The 17,422-nt window shown below is 42.8% G+C and overlaps 1 protein-coding gene across 3 annotated transcripts in view; it reads left to right on the top strand.

Annotated features, from left to right (window-relative positions):
• The first annotated feature begins 6,791 nt into the window (after positions 1-6,791).
• Positions 6,792-17,422, top strand: part of LOC113158544 (inactive ubiquitin carboxyl-terminal hydrolase 54-like) — a 38,502-nt gene continuing 27,871 nt past the window's right edge. For 2 of the 3 annotated variants that reach the window (XM_026354517.1, XM_026354514.1), the window contains exon 1: positions 12,268-12,387. The gene's annotated coding sequence lies outside the window, so the exon portion shown is untranslated. Of the gene's footprint in view, positions 6,888-12,267; positions 12,388-17,422 lie in introns of those variants that run through there. The other variant, XM_026354515.1, reaches the window with a different exon arrangement.

Genomic DNA, 17,422 nt, shown 5'->3' with positions numbered 1-17,422 from the left:
AGTACAGTCAGTAGAGTACAGATAGTAGAGTACAGTCAGTGGAGTACAGACAGTGGAGTACAGATAGTAGACTACAGACAGTGGAGTACAGATAGTAGAGTACAGTCAGTGGAGTACAGATAGTAGAGTACAGACAGTGGAGTACAGATAGTGGAGTACAGACAGTGGAGTACAGATAGTACAGTACAGTCAGTAGAGTATAGTCAGTGGAGTACAGACAGTAGAGTATAGTCAGTAGAGTACAGACAGTGGAGTACAGATAGTAGAGTACAGACAGTGGAGTACAGACAGTGGAGTACAGACAGTGGAGTACAGATAGTACAGTACAGTCAGTAGAGTACAGACAGTAGAGTATAGTCAGTAGAGTATAGTCAGTAGAGTACAGACAGTGGAGTACAGATAGTAGAGTACAGATAGTGGAGTACAGACAGTAGAGTACAGATAGTGGAGTACAGTCAGTAGAGTACAGACAGTGGAGTACAGTCAGTAGAGTACAGACAGTGGAGTACAGTCAGTAGAGTACAGACAGTGGAGTACAGATAGTACAGTACAGACAGTAGAGTATAGTCAGTGGAGTACAGACAGTGGAGTACAGATAGTAGAGTACAGATAGTAGAGTACAGTCAGTGGAGTACAGACAGTGGAGTACAGTCAGTGGAGTACAGTCAGTGGAGTACAGATAGTAGAGTACAGACAGTGGAGTACAGTACAGACAGTAGAGTATAGTCAGTGGAGTACAGACAGTGGAGTACAGTCAGTAGAGTACAGATAGTAGAGTACAGTCAGTGGAGTACAGACAGTGGAGTACAGTCAGTAGATTACAGACAGTGGAGTACAGATAGTAGAGTACAGACAGTGGAGTACAGATAGTACAGTACAGACAGTAGAGTATAGTCAGTGGAGTACAGACAGTGGAGTACAGTCAGTAGAGTACAGATAGTAGAGTACAGTCAGTGGAGTACAGATAGTAGAGTACAGATAGTGGAGTACAGATAGTGGAGTACAGACAGTAGAGTACAGATAGTGGAGTACAGTCAGAGTACAGACAGTGGAGTACAGTCAGTAGAGTACAGACAGTGGAGTACAGTCAGTAGATTACAGACAGTGGAGTACAGTCAGTAGATACAGTGGAGTACAGATAGTAGAGTACAGACAGTGGAGTACAGAGTACAGTACAGACAGTAGAGTATAGTCAGTGGAGTACAGACAGTGGAGTACAGTCAGTAGAGTACAGATAGTAGAGTACAGTCAGTGGAGTACAGACAGTGGAGTACAGTCAGTGGAGTACAGTCAGTGGAGTACAGATAGTAGAGTACAGACAGTGGAGTACAGATAGTACAGTACAGACAGTAGAGTATATTCAGTGGAGTACAGACAGTGGAGTACAGTCAGTAGAGTACAGATAGTAGAGTACAGTCAGTGGAGTACAGACAGTGGAGTACAGTCAGTGGAGTACAGATAGTAGAGTACAGACAGTGGAGTACAGATAGTACAGTACAGACAGTAGAGTATAGTCAGTGGAGTACAGACAGTGGAGTACAGTCAGTAGAGTACAGATAGTAGAGTACAGTCAGTGGAGTACAGACAGTGGAGTACAGTCAGTGGAGTACAGTCAGTGGAGTACAGTCAGTGGAGTACAGACAGTGGAGTACAGACAGTAGAGTACAGACAGTGGAGTACAGACAGTGGAGTACAGTCAGTAGAGTACAGACAGTGGAGTACAGATAGTAGAGTACAGTCAGTAGAGTACAGATAGTAGAGTACAGACAGTGGAGTACAGATAGTAGAGTACAGTCAGTGGAGTACAGATAGTAGAGTACAGATAGTAGAGTACAGTCAGGGGAGTACAGATAGTAGAGTACAGACAGTGGAGTACAGATAGTAGAGTACAGTCAGGGGAGTACAGATAGTAGAGTACAGACAGTGGAGTACAGTCAGGGGAGTACAGATAGTAGAGTACAGACAGTAGAGTACAGTCAGTGGAGTACAGATAGTAGAGTACAGACAGTGGAGTACAGATAGTAGAGTACAGTCAGGGGAGTACAGATAGTAGAGTACAGACAGTGGAGTATAGATAGTAGAGTACAGACAGTGGAGTACAGACAGTGGAGTACAGATAGTAGAGTACAGATAGTAGAGTACAGTCAGTGGAGTACAGACAGTGGAGTACAGATAGTAGAGTACAGACAGTTGAGTACAGATAGTAGAGTACAGATAGTAGAGTACAGATAGTAAAGTACAGATAGTAGAGTACAGTCAGTGGAGTACAGTCAGTGGAGTACAGACAGTGGAGTACAGATAGTAGAGTACAGACAGTGGAGTACAGATAGTAGAGTACAGACAGTGGAGTACAGATAGTACAGTACAGACAGTAGAGTATAGTCAGTGGAGTACAGACAGTGGAGTACAGTCAGTAGAGTACAGATAGTAGAGTACAGTCAGTGGAGTACAGATAGTAGAGTACAGACAGTGGAGTACAGATAGTAGAGTACAGACAGTGGAGTACAGATAGTACAGTACAGTCAGTAGAGTATAGTCAGTGGAGTACAGACAGTAGAGTATAGTCAGTGGAGTACAGACAGTAGAGTACAGATAGTGGAGTACAGTCAGTAGAGTACAGACAGTGGAGTACAGTCAGTAGAGTACAGACAGTGGAGTACAGTCAGTAGAGTACAGACAGTGGAGTACAGACAGTAGAGTACAGACAGTGGAGTACAGTCAGTAGAGTACAGACAGTGGAGTACAGTCAGTAGATTACAGACAGTAGAGTACAGACAGTGGAGTACAGTCAGTAGATTACAGACAGTGGAGTACAGACAGTGGAGTACAGATAGTACAGTACAGACAGTAGAGTATAGTCAGTGGAGTACAGACAGTGGAGTACAGTCAGTAGAGTACAGATAGTAGAGTACAGTCAGTGGAGTACAGACAGTGGAGTACAGTCAGTGGAGTACAGTCAGTGGAGTACAGATAGAAGTACAGACAGTGGAGTACAGATATACAGTACAGACAGTAGAGTACAGTCAGTAGAGTACAGACAGTGGAGTACAGTCTAGAGTACAGATAGTAGAGTACAGTCAGTGGAGTACAGACAGTGGAGTACAGTCAGTGGAGTACAGATAGTAGAGTACAGACAGTGGAGTACAGATAGTACAGTACAGACAGTAGAGTATAGTCAGTGGAGTACAGACAGTGGAGTACAGTCAGTAGAGTACAGATAGTAGAGTACAGTCAGTGGAGTACAGTCAGTAGAGTACAGTCAGTGGAGTACAGTCAGTGGAGTACAGTCAGTGGAGTACAGACCGTGGAGTACAGACAGTAGAGTACAGACAGTGGAGTACAGACAGTGGAGTACAGTCAGTAGATTACAGACAGTGGAGTACAGATAGTAGAGTACAGTCAGTGGAGTACAGATAGTAGAGTACAGACAGTGGAGTACAGATAGTAGAGTACAGTCAGTGGAGTACAGATAGTAGAGTACAGATAGTAGAGTACAGTCAGGGAGTACAGATAGTAGAGTACAGACAGTGGAGTACAGATAGTAGAGTACAGTCAGGGGAGTACAGACAGTAGAGTACAGACAGTAGAGTACAGTCAGTGGAGTACAGATAGTAGAGTACAGTCAGGGAAGTACAGATAGTAGAGTACAGACAGTGGAGTACAGATAGTAGAGTACAGTCAGGGGAGTACAGATAGTAGAGTACAGACAGTGGAGTACAGATAGTAGAGTACAGACAGTGGAGTACAGACAGTGGAGTACAGATAGTAGAGTACAGATAGTAGAGTACAGTCAGTGGAGTACAGACAGTGGAGTACAGATAGTAGAGTACAGACAGTGGAGTACAGATAGTAGAGTACAGATAGTAGAGTACAGTCAGTGGAGTACAGACAGTGGAGTACAGTCAGTGGAGTACAGATAGTAGAGTACAGACAGTGGAGTACAGATAGTAGAGTACAGACAGTGGAGTACAGATAGTAGAGTACAGACAGTGGAGTACAGACAGTGGAGTACAGTCAGTGGAGTACAGATAGTAGAGTACAGACAGTGGAGTACAGACAGTGGAGTACAGATAGTAGAGTACAGACAGTGGAGAGTACAGACAGTGGAGTACAGTCAGTGGAGTACAGATAGTAGAGTCCAGATAGTAGAGTACAGACAGTGGAGTACAGACAGTGGAGTACAGATAGTAGAGTACAGACAGTAGAGTACAGACAGTGGAGTACAGATAGTAGAGTCCAGATAGTAGAGTACAGACAGTGGAGTACAGACAGTGGAGTACAGATAGTAGAGTACAGACAGTAGAGTACAGACAGTGGAGTACAGATAGTAGAGTCCAGATAGTAGAGTACAGACAGTGGAGTACAGACAGTGGAGTACAGATAGTAGAGTACAGTCAGTGGAGTACAGATAGTAGAGTACAGTATATGTGTTAAATATGTGAGTGACAAATGAACAGCTGATCAAACAGGTGAACAGCCTGTGGACACGTATGTGTGTATGTGTGTATGTGTGTGTGTGTGTGTGTGTGTGTGTGTGTGTGTGGTACCATCACATGACTGGGAATGTAAACAGTACAGGTGTAAGATGGGGAACAGTGATGATGTCATACAAGTAGTACACAGGAAGTGGTTTAGTGTTGAGCAGGTTTGACCAGAATCTAACTGAGTATCTTGACTGCACCTGTGGTGGTTGACTAGTGGTTGACTAGTACTAGTACTCTACTTTCTGTCCTCTGTACTCTAGTACTAGTACTCTACTTTCTGTACTCTGTACTCTAGTACTAGTACTAGTACTCAGTTGGTTTACCTACAGTTGCAGGTTTAAATGTTTACCACTGTGCTGCATCAGCTCCACGGTTTGTTGTAACCTTCCTTTAAAATGTGTTTGTAGCTGTGACAGGTCTGGACTGCAGGCTCACAGACTCTTTACTACTGAGTCACGCGGCTCTAGTGAAATAATCAGGACATTATTCAGTCGGGATCGTATGAACTGTAGATGATGGAATATCCCGATTCTCCCTTTGTCACAGAGTGATGACCTCACCTCATCCTTACTGCTGACACGATGATGCTCTGCTTATATCCAGGCGTGATACAGATCTGTCGTTAATTAAACTAATTAGTTTCAGGTGTTCCACCTGGTTCCACTTTAGCTGCTCCTGTCCTGACTTTTTGTAGCCGAATTAAATCAAAAATGAGTAAATATTCTTCTGTCAAATTTCAGTATTTTATATGTGTCTTTGTACTTTTTACTATCAAATATAGATTTAAAACTATTTAAAAATCTATATATTCTGTTTTCAGGGTTTGTAGAAGACCAGAACACTTTCATGGAGTCCTGAATTAGATATGAGATTATATTTTATATATATTATATTATTATTGTTTACTCTACTACGTGTACTCAGGTATTAATGTTAGCGCTGACATCAGTAGAGTTATTGTTGGACACAGCCTTTGAAAATTCAGCAGGAGTAAACAGGTTGGTACAGGATGCCTCCCACACACACGGAGCCTCAGTAATGAGCAGGAAGCTGCAGCAGGTCGACACAGTTGTGTGTTTGCTGCTGCAGACTCTTTGTATTGAAATCACAGCAGCTTTGTGTCTGCGAGCTGAATGAGACAGAGACGAGTCGTCGCTCTCACTTCACCGAACTCTTTGTTCATCATCACAAACGCTAAATTACGGCCGGCAGGACGAAGAGGGACAGTGAGATGGAAGTGACTCATTGTTGTGTGTGAAAACATGTTCTGATAGCACAAAGTGTCCGTCACACCACCTCCCTCATGCTGTAACATCAAACAGTCGGCAGATGATTGGAGTGGGCTAAATCTGAAGTAAACGAGTAAAATAACTGGAAATAGAAGTTTTCCGTTTGGTTGGAAAATCATCAAACCTACAGAACAGACTGAAGAATAATGTTGGAGTTTGTGTCGGCACAAAAAGAAAGAGAGAATCTAGTTGTATAGCAGAAAAAACTGAATGTGCTGCGATATGACAGATGAGTTATACAGAATATTTATAGTTACAATCACTCTAAGTTTCCTAGTTATTCTAGTGGGTGTAGTAGTTTTTAAAGACACAGTCAACATATAAGTCCCACTATCAGCTCACGTATCTTTGCAGCGATCAGCGTCTCTGTGGACGTTCAGTGACTGTTTTGGTACAAGCTCAGACCCTGTTGATGTGATTCGTGCCGTTCATTGTGAACTGATGCACAACTCGTTTTTTAGGATAAAATACAATTTTAAAAGATTCTGTTTGTGAGGGACGTCATACTCTTCTAACAGTTCCTGTCAGTGGTGAGAGCAGGAAGGAGAGAGATTTAAATGTCAGACATACGGGAGAAACAACCCGGAGACACGGATCAGCTGGTTGGAGTTTAAAGCTCAGTTGTTTGGATTTAATGTGGACGTTTATGGTCCTCAGAGGATTAATCCTAATGACGTGGTGACACACTCAGATGTTCTCAGGTGTAGCTGTGTCGAGAGTGGAGTGTGGATCGAGGTTCTGACCCCTTCCATGAAAACCAGTTTCTGTTGACTTTAGCAGATAACTGTCTGTTTACCTAAACCTGCCCCCCAGCATGAACCTCCACACACACCCACAGCGATGAGCGTCATCTCATCAGCTCTGCTGCTTCTGTCACACTGTGGTGGAACTTCTCACCAGGGGGTTAAAAACAGGCCGGTCATTTTCCACTGCTGGGAGCTCGTCCAAAAGGTCGCGCTCCACTGGGAGAGCTGCCGGCTTTAACCTGTGATCATCTGACTTTATAGTTGGACCTAAATGCTGTGTTGATGTTGTTTTCCCGTCATGCTGACAGGTAGATTCTGTGTCCGTGAGGATCAACCATCAGTCCGAACATGCTGTAAAACTCGTGTATGTAAGTATTAGAACTTGTAGACTTGTGCTGCGTGTCGTCTGTACAGGCAGACGTGTTTCCTCTGCTACGTGAAGCTGACTTCACCTTTACTTCCCAATGCTTTAATTCCAGATCGTACTCTGGAAATCTAGCGTCGTGTTTACTACACACTGCTCTTTGTCATGTTGTCAAACGCACAAATGTAGATTGAATTAAATGTTCCAGAGGTGGTATAAGAACACAAACACAGCAAGTTACTTTCTGAGATACAACATAAATGTAAACTCATTAGAAATGCTCAGAATATACAGTCCCCTCCAAAAGTGTTGGAACACTGAGAACAGCACCTTTATTTTTGCTGTAGACTGAAAACATTTGTTTTTGACATCAGCAGATTTTAAATTTAGTTTTAATAGATTTAATTTTAAATTTCTCTTTCAGTAGTTTGTTTTGGGTGGTTACTCCCTTCAGTCTCTTCTTTAGCAGGTAAAGCAGGGTTTAGGTCTGGAGACGGACTCGTCCAGTCTGAAACCACTTCTTATCCCTGATAAACTCCTTTGTGTTTGGGTCATTATCTTGCTGCATGATGAACGACCTCCGAGTCAGTTTGGTTGAATCCTTTTTTAAATGTTTCTGTAGCCGTCTGACTTCCTTTGGTTGCTGACATCATGTGTGACATCATCAGTGCAGCCCAAACCATGACATTACCTCCACTGTGTTTCACAGATCAGCTTCTTTCTTTCTCCAAACTTTAGACTTCTATCACTGTATTTGTCATGATCCTGGCTCTGTTTCATGTCTCCCTCCTGTCTCTAGTGTCCAGCTTCACACAGTCTCTGTTATTAGATTCACCTGTGCCCCCCCTCAGTCATCAGGCCCTTGCCAGCTGGTCAGTCTTCATACTGCTCTCCAGCCGTACCTCTTGCCTTGAATCGAGTCTTGTGTTTCGTTTCAAGTCTTGCGTTTGTCCCTAGCATAGAACAGCTCTGTGTTTTTTTTGGTTACATCTCTGAACTATACAGTCGGAACAGGCAAAACCCAAATCCGAAACTGAGCATTATTGTTTGAATAATTAGTGGAATGGGACACAGCTGAGCAACTAGGGTGGGTTCAAGCGCTGTCTTCTAAGTTGTGTATCGGATCAAGATGTGACCACTTAGAAATCAAATCTGAAATGCTGAACTTTAATCTCATGTTCAATGTTTTCAGTCTACAGCAAAAATAAAGGAGCTGGCCTCAGTGTTCCAATACTTTTGGAGGGGAGTGTACTTAAAGTACCAGATGTAAAAGTATTCATCATACAGAATGGCTAATGCTAATGTTAAAAATAAAAACACACATTGGCTTCATAGTTGGTTTTTTAACAGGTTTGTAATTCAGGAATATCACAAACATCTGGGAGCTCGAAGTTCCCGAGTTCATCACCTCACAAAAAATCAGTTTTAACATAGTCTGTGGCAGAATGATTATTAGGTTGGTTTTTCATTTTTAAATTGGGTGAAAACACATCGATATCTTAGGCAGAATCTTTCTGTATTAGCCACGGTGCTGTTCTACATGAAAATGAGCCTTACAAAAAAAAAAAAAAAGATTTCACAAAGGTCTCATATGAAAAAATAAACGTTTCACGTGTGAAAGTTCAAAAACACTGGAAAGAATAAAAATAGATAAGACTGAAATAAAAAATGGATCACCTGAATGAGACTTCCCCCCAGTCTCTGGGATTCAGTACAAACAGACACTGTAACCTGTGGAGTGGAAGTGGTGGAGCAGAAAACAGAGCTACAAGTGAGGACACACAGGAAACGTGGGCACAAACACGACTTCATTCACCTGTTGAAGTAGGGAAGTTTCTCCCGACATAAGTCTCAGTGTAAAAGGTGGACGTAAAAACTAGCAGCTCAGTCTGAGACTCATGCTGAAAATCTGCATATGGTACAAGATATTTACATCTCCAGAGATTCTGTGTAAATCCTTATCAGACAGAAACGATTGTCAATAATATAGAAATACAGCAAACAGACACTAGTCTGTCACCATGGAGAAGTATCTTCTATTAAATCTAAGAAAAAATCCAGAATTAAGTATTTGGATAATGTCATTTAATTTGGAGAATAGGACAAATAAAAGCTGCTGAAAGAGTCTGAAAGTGGTGAAACAGGCAGCAGAAAGCAGGGAACTGTACGGAGCAGCAAACAGAAGGTGCAATCAACAGGAAACGTGCGTGGAAGTGATAATAACTGGCTTTAACTGGTCCTGTTCAGCCCAGTTCAGTCCTGTCTGACGCTGTTCACAAACCAGTTAAATAGAAACCAGCTGAGGAGTTTCCAGGAATGTTTGAGGGCTGAGCTGTGGTTCTCCACCCAAACTGGGAGTTCAGCTCCAGCTCCACACGAGACACAGTGCTTCTCGTCTTTTCTGTTTTTTCATTAAACATCAAGAATTTCCTTTAACCACCTGCGACTGCGAGCCCCTCCAGCAGGAGCAGAGGGAGGAGCACAGCCGACCGTTTGTGGATCAGGGTCAGATCAACGAGTCTGTGTTCACAGCAGAACCGGTAAATAAGACACATAAAGACTTTCACTTAGGAGGCTCCAGAACCTGGTCTTTCTCTCTACCTGATCGAGTCTCCTGAATCTATCTGAGCTGCATTTCACCTGCTGAAGGAGAACGGTTCAAAGGTGAAGCCGGAGCTGAAGCCTGCAGAACATCAGGGAAAGAACCAGCACCTGGTTCCAGACCTCAGGCGGCGTTGGTACATTTACTACGAACGTCTCACACAAGCAGCTTCATCTTTTGGATCGGTTTCTGTCTGAACAGAGCTCAAATACAAACATTCGGCTTCCGGTCCTGTCGCTGCTGGGCCCCTGAAGTAATCCTGAGCTGTGTTACTGAGTCTGTTTCTCTGCAGACGATCTATCTGATAAATTCTCAGATCGCTCTGAAAATCACCTGTGGATTAAATAAATCCAGTTTCTTACGGTACTCAATATGTCAACTGTAGTTCAGTCTGGATCTGAGTCCAGCTGTTGGGACGTGTTTCAGTGCATCCAACATTTCCTTATCTGTCAAGACATTTGAATTGTGGTTGTTATGTCTCTTATCAGCCATTTTCAGCTCTTTGTGGTCATTTTCACTTGTTGCGTTTCTGTTTGGTCACTTTTGATCTCTTTTAGTCATTTTGTGCACATCTCCCTGTCCTACATGTAAATACAGTAGTAATCAAAGTATTCAGATGTTTGCTGTAGTGTTAATACTATTGATCAGTGCAGCCTGTTGATGAATAATTAAACAGTTTATTATAATGAACGTGTTGGTTATGGACGCTGAGTCCTCTGCAGCGTATCGACCCTGACGAGTCCGACCTGATCGATACGCAGCACACACACTCTGCTTTTTTTACAGATTTGGCTCCTGATGTCTTTACTCTCAGCACCAGAGTCAACTGATTATTTAGTGATTTTCTGATGAGTAGAACAATTGAATGATATTTAAATTTCTTAATTAAAATGTGATGATGTGAAGAAAAGAACTGATAAATGATGATTGTACTGAACAAAACAAGACCTGTTTCTTAATGTACACACATGCACGTCTTCTTACATTACTGAAATGTCTCCAATCTATCATCAGAGGAGCTGCAGATAATGAACAGTCCACTGTAACGGTGACTCTCTACTGTTAGTGAAACATCAGGCGTTCAATTTAACTGGACTTTAATTATATAACTGTCCTTTTCTTTTTCATTTTTCTTCTCTATTTGCTAGTTTTCATCTCTGTTGATTTTTTTCTACATTCCAGGATGTGACGTGCTGTTTATGGTTATTTGTCATCTCTATTAGGTCTCGTTTCTTGTCGTTTCTTGTCTTTATTCTCATTTGAACGTTGTTTCTTGTCGTTTCTTGTCTTTATTCTCATTTGAACGTCTTTTCTTGTCTTTATTCTCATTTGAACGTTGTTCTTGTCTTTATTCTCATTTGAACGTCTTTTCTTGTCTTTTCTTATCTTTATTCTCATTTGAACGTTGTTTCTTGTCTTTATTCTCATTTGAACGTCTTTTCTTGTCTTTATTCTCATTTGAACGTCGTTTCTTGTCGTTTCTTGTCTTAATTCTCATTTGAACGTCTTTTCTTGTCTTTATTCTCATTTGAACATTGTTCTTCTCTTTATTCTCATTTGAAAGTCGTTTCTTGTCTTTTCTTGTCTTTATTCTCATTTGAACGTCTTTTCTTGTCTTTATTCTCATTTGAACGTCGTTTCTTGTCTTTATTCTCATTTGAACGTCGTTTCTTGTCTTTATTCTCATTTGAACGTTGTTTCTTGTCGTTTCTTGTCTTTATTCTCATTTGAATGCGGTTTCTTGTCTTTATTCTCATTTGAACGCGGTTTCTTGTCTTTATTCTCATTTGAACGTCGTTTCTCGTCGTTTCTTGTCTTTATTCTCATTTGAACGTCGTTTCTTGTCTTTATTCTCATTTGAACGTCGTTTCTTGTCTTTATTCTCATTTGAACGTCGTTTCTTGTCTTTATTCTCATTTGAACGTTGTTCTTGTCTTTATTCTCATTTGAATGTCGTTTCTTGTCGTTTCTTGTCTTTATTCTCATTTGAACGTCGTTTCTTGTCTTTATTCTCATTTGAACGTCGTTTCTTGTCTTTATTCTCATTTGAACGTTGTTCTTGTCTTTATTCTCATTTGAACGTCGTTTCTTGTCTTTATTCTCATTTGAACGTGGTTTCTTGTCTTTTCTTGTCTTTATTCTCATTTGAACGTCGTTTCTTGTCGTTTCTTGTCTTTATTCTCATTTGAACGTCGTTTCTTGTCTTTATTCTCATTTGAACGTGGTTTCTTGTCTTTATTCTCATTTGAACGTGGTTTCTTGTCTTTTCTTGTCTTTATTCTCATTTGAACGTCGTTTCTTGTCGTTTCTTGTCTTTATTCTCATTTGAACGTCGTTTCTTGTCTTTATTCTCATTTGAACGTCGTTTCTTGTCGTTTCTTGTCTTTATTCTCATTTGAACGTCGTTTCTTGTCTTTATTCTCATTTGAACGTCGTTTCTTGTCTTTATTCTCATTTGAACGTGGTTTCTTGTCTTAGCTACATGTTAGTCACGTCATCTTCTTGACCTTTAACCTCCTGTTACCTTTGGTTATTTCCCCCCTGGTTGTGTGTGTGTGTGTTTTTCTTTTTTACCTCTTGTGTTACCTGTTGTTTCTGTAGGTGGACTTTACCTGATCGTGTCCTATAAAACTCTCAACTTGTCTTTTTATCACTTTTAACTTGTTTCTGCTTCAGTTTCACGCTTCGCACGTGCACGCGCACAGGCGCACATGCCCCCTCACATGGTCACACCGGCGCACGCGCCCCCAGTGCTGCAGGTAGTAGCCCCGCCCCCTCCGTCCTACCGTTTTAAACACAACAGACCGCTCCTCCGGTTCTCCGGTGTCCGGACAAAGTGGCTCCGGTTCCCGCAGGGTTTACCGCTCGTCCCCGGCCCCCGGTCTCCGGTCCCCGGCCCCAGGTGAGCTTCTTCAGCGGCCATGTTGCTGCTTTTCTGTCTGCGTCTTCGCTCCGAATCGGGGTTTGAACGTAGCAGCCGTTAACTCTCGTTCACCGGCGCTAGCTAACGCTCGTCCTCCGCCGCTGGTCCCGGTAACCGTTCACGGTAAACGACGCACCAGCGTGTCCGCTGTGTTTTGTGGTTGTGGCCGCGCTGGAAGCACAGTAGTCGGGTTAAAGACGTCGGTGACGCCGCTTCGCCTCATTGTTCTCCGTGAAGTTTGCTGGAAGTGATGTAATGTGGCTCCGGTGCCTCTGCGCCGGACTCCGTTCAAAAAACGGCCGTTTTATCGCTGCGCTGCTCGTGTGTTAACTCTTGGTGTGTTGAGGGGATGAGACCCGAGGGCTGCGGTTCATCAGGCATGTTGGTTCTGCTGCGGTTCTCCTGGTGATCAGACTTCATGTTGGTTCTGCTGCGGTTCTCCTGGTGATCAGACTTCATGTTGGTTCTGCTGCGGTTCTCCTGGTGATCAGACTTCATGTTGGTTCTGCTGCGGTTCTCCTGGTGATCAGACTTCATGTTGGTGCTGCTGCGGTTCTCCTGGTGATCAGACTTCATGTTGGTTCTGCTGCGGTTCTCCTGGTGATCAGACTTCATGTTGGTTCTGCTGCGGTTCTCCTGGTTTCTGAAACTGGAGGAACAGCGGGCTCACCGGTTTGAAAAGTGACGCATTTAGTTTGAAATAAGGCCTGTGCTGTGGGCTGAATGTGTGCCGATGGGAAGACTTCTTCCTCTGGATTACTGTAAGTTATGGATCAATAGTCTGTGTCAAGAATAGATTGTCTTGTAAGCAAAGCCATTTTAAAGTTTAAAGTTTGTCAACGGAATTTGGTGTGGCAGAACGTTTTAAGAGCCAAAATCTGACGGATTCTGCCTTTATTTAACTAATTTGATTAGAGGTAAATTGGAAAATGCTGTGTTTTTGATGCAGATGTTAAGACTACAGTGTGACTGATGAAATGACTTGTTGAGCTCATTTCCCACAAACATCCTTCAGACATTCCTGTGTCCAGACTCAGGTCTCCCGTGGTGAAGAGGCGGATTAAGGATTGTTAGTTGAGGCGTTTCAACATGAATCATCAGCTGAGATGGAGTTTAACAACAACCTGCAGCTCCTGAAGCTGGAGCCGGACTTCTCATTTCAAATGAATGAATCTCATGAATCTCCCTCAGAGTGATGCATCCTCTTCCTGCACAGTTCTGCTGAAAGTTTTGCAGCATGTTGAGAAGCTGTGAATGCAACCACGGAGCTTTAATTATTCAGCAGTATTCATGGGAAAATAATGTGCTGAAAGAAGAAGAGGAGGAGGAGGAGGTGCTCCTCCCAGTCTGGATGATTTACTGTTTGTTCTCTCCTTTGATGGAAGCTGCTACTGCTGCTGGAATGTGGGAGTGAAAATTAGAACAATACAGTGACAACAGGGGGCGTGAGGATGGGGAAACAACTGAGGGGCATTTAAGTTTTTGCAAAACTGGAAAATGTTTGTGGATGTTTTGGAGAACGACAAAAAAAGCTAGATTTTCCAGGTCAGGTGAAATAGAATTACAAATATTATTTAACGAGTCAGAAAAATCCTTTATTACAAATCAGAACTTCAGAACGTTGTGATGACATCTCTGCTATTTTCCAACATGTTCTAGACCAAATGATTAACTGAGAATCAAATCTGCAGATTATTTAATGTTAAGTCATAATTTGAGTCAGCAGTTCAGCATGAGGATCTAAGGAGAACGTTTTCTCCTCTGCTGCTGTCCATAACCGGGGAGACGTGGACTTGTCTGGGAGTCTCAGAGGGAGACGGCTAAAAGCTAATTCCTCCTTTGACTGGGAGGAATTAAGTGATTGAAGTGCTCCACATTCCCAAAATTCAGAGTTATTTTGGTGCTGTTGCAGCGCTGAAGGACGGCTGGATATTCATGAGCTCTCCTTTTTAGTCATTAGGCCCCAAATCTTCCCCCACGCTGACTGCCAACGAGGTCACCAGCAGGAGCAGCTTCAGCTCCTGTGCCCAGAAAGCATTTGAAGGAAATCTGTGTCTTGGTGGTTCTCTCCAGAGTTTTGTAGAAAAGCTGAGATTTATTTTAATTTTAAGAAATGAAGTTGAAACCTTTTTTATTTAAAGCTTTTTTCCTGTGGAGAATCATGAAAAAAAGGGAACAGTGGTGCTCATTGTGTTGCAGAGTGTTGTCTGTCTCACAGGTTTCATTTTTAGACATATTGATTGTGATATGATGGAAAAACACAGATGTCCTGCAGATGACCTCAGTTCAAACTAGTTCATCAATTGATCACATTTTTTCACACGGTTTAACGGCCAAATGTGAGACCAGGAGCTGGAGGTGTCCATGTTTTTCTGAGCTTCACAGACCAGAGGGTTCAGAATTCACTCCTATTTGGAGTCGGTCTAGAAGAGCTGTGGGATTATTTTGTGTCCTTCATGTGTGCAGGAAACAGAGAGCAGCTGAGACGCTTACAACTGGACGTTTGGCTCCCGTCTGGAGAGGGATGCTTGAAAAAGCCCTACGATGACGACATACGTCGACTAGCTGGCAGTTTCATATCGATAGCCCTGTTGGTTGAATGAGTCGGTATCTGTATATGAGCGTCACAGCTTTTTAAAAAGTTGTATGTAAATAAGAACACTGACCAGTGTTTCCTCCCTGTGACATCGGTTTGACATCTGTCAGAAAGTCTGTAATCCACTGGTGCTGCTGGTAAAGTTTCCCACAGATGCTGTTGGTCTGAGGACTGAAGACTTTTCCTTGACTGACGTAAGACATAAATCCCATGTTTGTGTAGCTTATCCAGGTGTGTTTTCAAGTGCAGCTTTAATCTGTTTATCACTCACACATGTTGGACACTGACTCTCAGCATTTCTCAGGTTTATTTCCTCCATGGCAGCAAGAGCTTAAAATTAATCTGGAGTTCAGCAGCTTCAGGGAACCATGAGTTACTTGTCTTTGTATCCAGTATGTGTTAATTAACAGGAGGCCTGTCTGGTTATTTCAACTCATACCAGAGGTGTAGCTTTTAAAGAACGAGGGCATCTTAATGAAGGATGTTCTTCTGCTGCATTATGGGAAACGTAGGATCAGGTGATGTTTTGTTAAACATCAGCAAATGGTGAGATTGCCCATAGTCATGTCCTAGTGCACAAGGTGAAAGGACAGGTCTGTGTGTGTGTCTGTGTGTGTGTCTGTGTGTGTGTCTGTGTGTGTGCCTGTGTGTGTGCCTGTGTGTCTGTGTGTGTGGCTTCATCCCAGCCTCCCATTCTTCCCAGTATACCCAGTAGCAGCCAGTCTCCTGGCAGCTCTCCTGTTGGCCATACAGCCGGCACTAAGCCAGCCTGGAGAATTAAAAATGATTATCGCACTGTGTGTGTGTGTGTGTGGCCGTGTGTGTGTCCATGTGGCCTCTGCAGCATTTTGTTATATAACCAGTTTGCACCAAAACAGCCTCCGTCACCAGCAGAGGAAACGACTTGTAACCAGCTGAACTGCTTCTGACTCTGATTGGTTGCTCTGTCATCCAGGTGCACTGACGTCACCTGGGTTCTAGGTTCAAATCTGTTTTCTTTATTCCTAATCACCTTTACAACCCCAAACTTCAAATATAAAGAAGCTGTTTGTTTTAGTTATGTTCATCAGACAGGCACGGCGGGACAGAGGGATGGCAAGGATGGCACAGGCCCCCCACAAAAGTCCCCCCTGGGGTGTTTTTACTGACAAACGCAGTAAAGAACCATTAAAACCACAGTAATAACAGAATAATGTGTTTTGTGTTGGGACTTCCTGGACTGACAGTGCAGGTTAAACTGTCCCCAGGTGTTTTCACGTCAACGTCACCACTAACTGTGCTCACAGTGGATCTGGCTGCAGCAGCCTCTGTTACGTTGTCCCTGTTTTTCTATGTTTATTTTTTTGTGGTATAAAAGTGCAAAACACTTTGACACCACTTCTGTGCAGAACATCAGTGAACTGCCTTCGACCGTGTCTATCAGTAATTCCTGGTCTCCAGGAGTCTCCTGTTCTGCAAACGATTGACAGCATCTATACTGTATGTACACAACAGTATCTGTAGGGACAGTTTCCCCAGAGAAAATAATGGTGAACTGACCCTTTAAAAACACCACTGGGCGGCCCGCAGCACAAACAGTAGATGTGCTTTACGCTCACTCCACTGATTCAGTCTGAATTCAATTCAAATCAATTCAGTTTTATTTGTATGGCGCCAATTTACAACAGAAGTTATCTCAAGGCACTTTAGAGTGTTTAAAATTTAAAACCCAACAATCCCATTTGAGCAAACTTTGGGCAACAGTGGAGAGGAAAAACTCCCTTTAGAGGAAGAAACCTCCAGCAGAATCAGGCTCATAGTGGGCGGCCATCTGCCTCGACCGGTTGGGGTGAGTGGATAGAGAAGAGAGAAAAGAACAGCAGGCAATAAGACAACAACAAGCAGCAAGAACTTAACTGGATTCTGGAGATGTACAGCTCCAGGCCGAGGATACCTGCAGAAAAGTACAGAGAGAGGGAGACAGAGAGGAGGAAACACAACTACAGGAGAGAGAAGACACAAAGTTAATGACATGCAATGGTAGAATTTGAATGGATACAGGAGAAAGGAGAGAGGAGAGGAGCTCAGTTTATCAGTAATGTTCCCCCAGCAGACTAAGCTATATCAGCAGAACTAAGAGATGGTTCAGAGTCACCTGATCCATCTTTAACTATAAGCTTTATAAAAAAGGAAAGTTTTAAGTCTAGTCTTAAATGTAGAGAGGGTGTCTGCCTCCAGAACCTGAACTGGGAGCTGGTTCCACAGGAGAGGGGCTTGATAGCTAAAGGCTCTGCCTCCCATTCTACATTTGGAAACAAGTAAACCTGCAGTCTGAGAATGGAGAGTTCTGCTTGGAAGATATGGAACTATGAGGTCTTTAAGATAAGATGGAGCCTGATTATTAAGGGATTTATAAGTGAGGAGAAGAATTTTAAATTC

The sequence above is a fragment of the Anabas testudineus genome, chromosome 15 (genome assembly GCF_900324465.2).
Source record: "Anabas testudineus chromosome 15, fAnaTes1.2, whole genome shotgun sequence".
Taxonomy (NCBI): domain Eukaryota; kingdom Metazoa; phylum Chordata; class Actinopteri; order Anabantiformes; family Anabantidae; genus Anabas; species Anabas testudineus.
The sequence above is the reverse complement of the archived record's forward strand: the minus strand, read 5'-3'. Positions and strand labels throughout refer to the sequence as shown.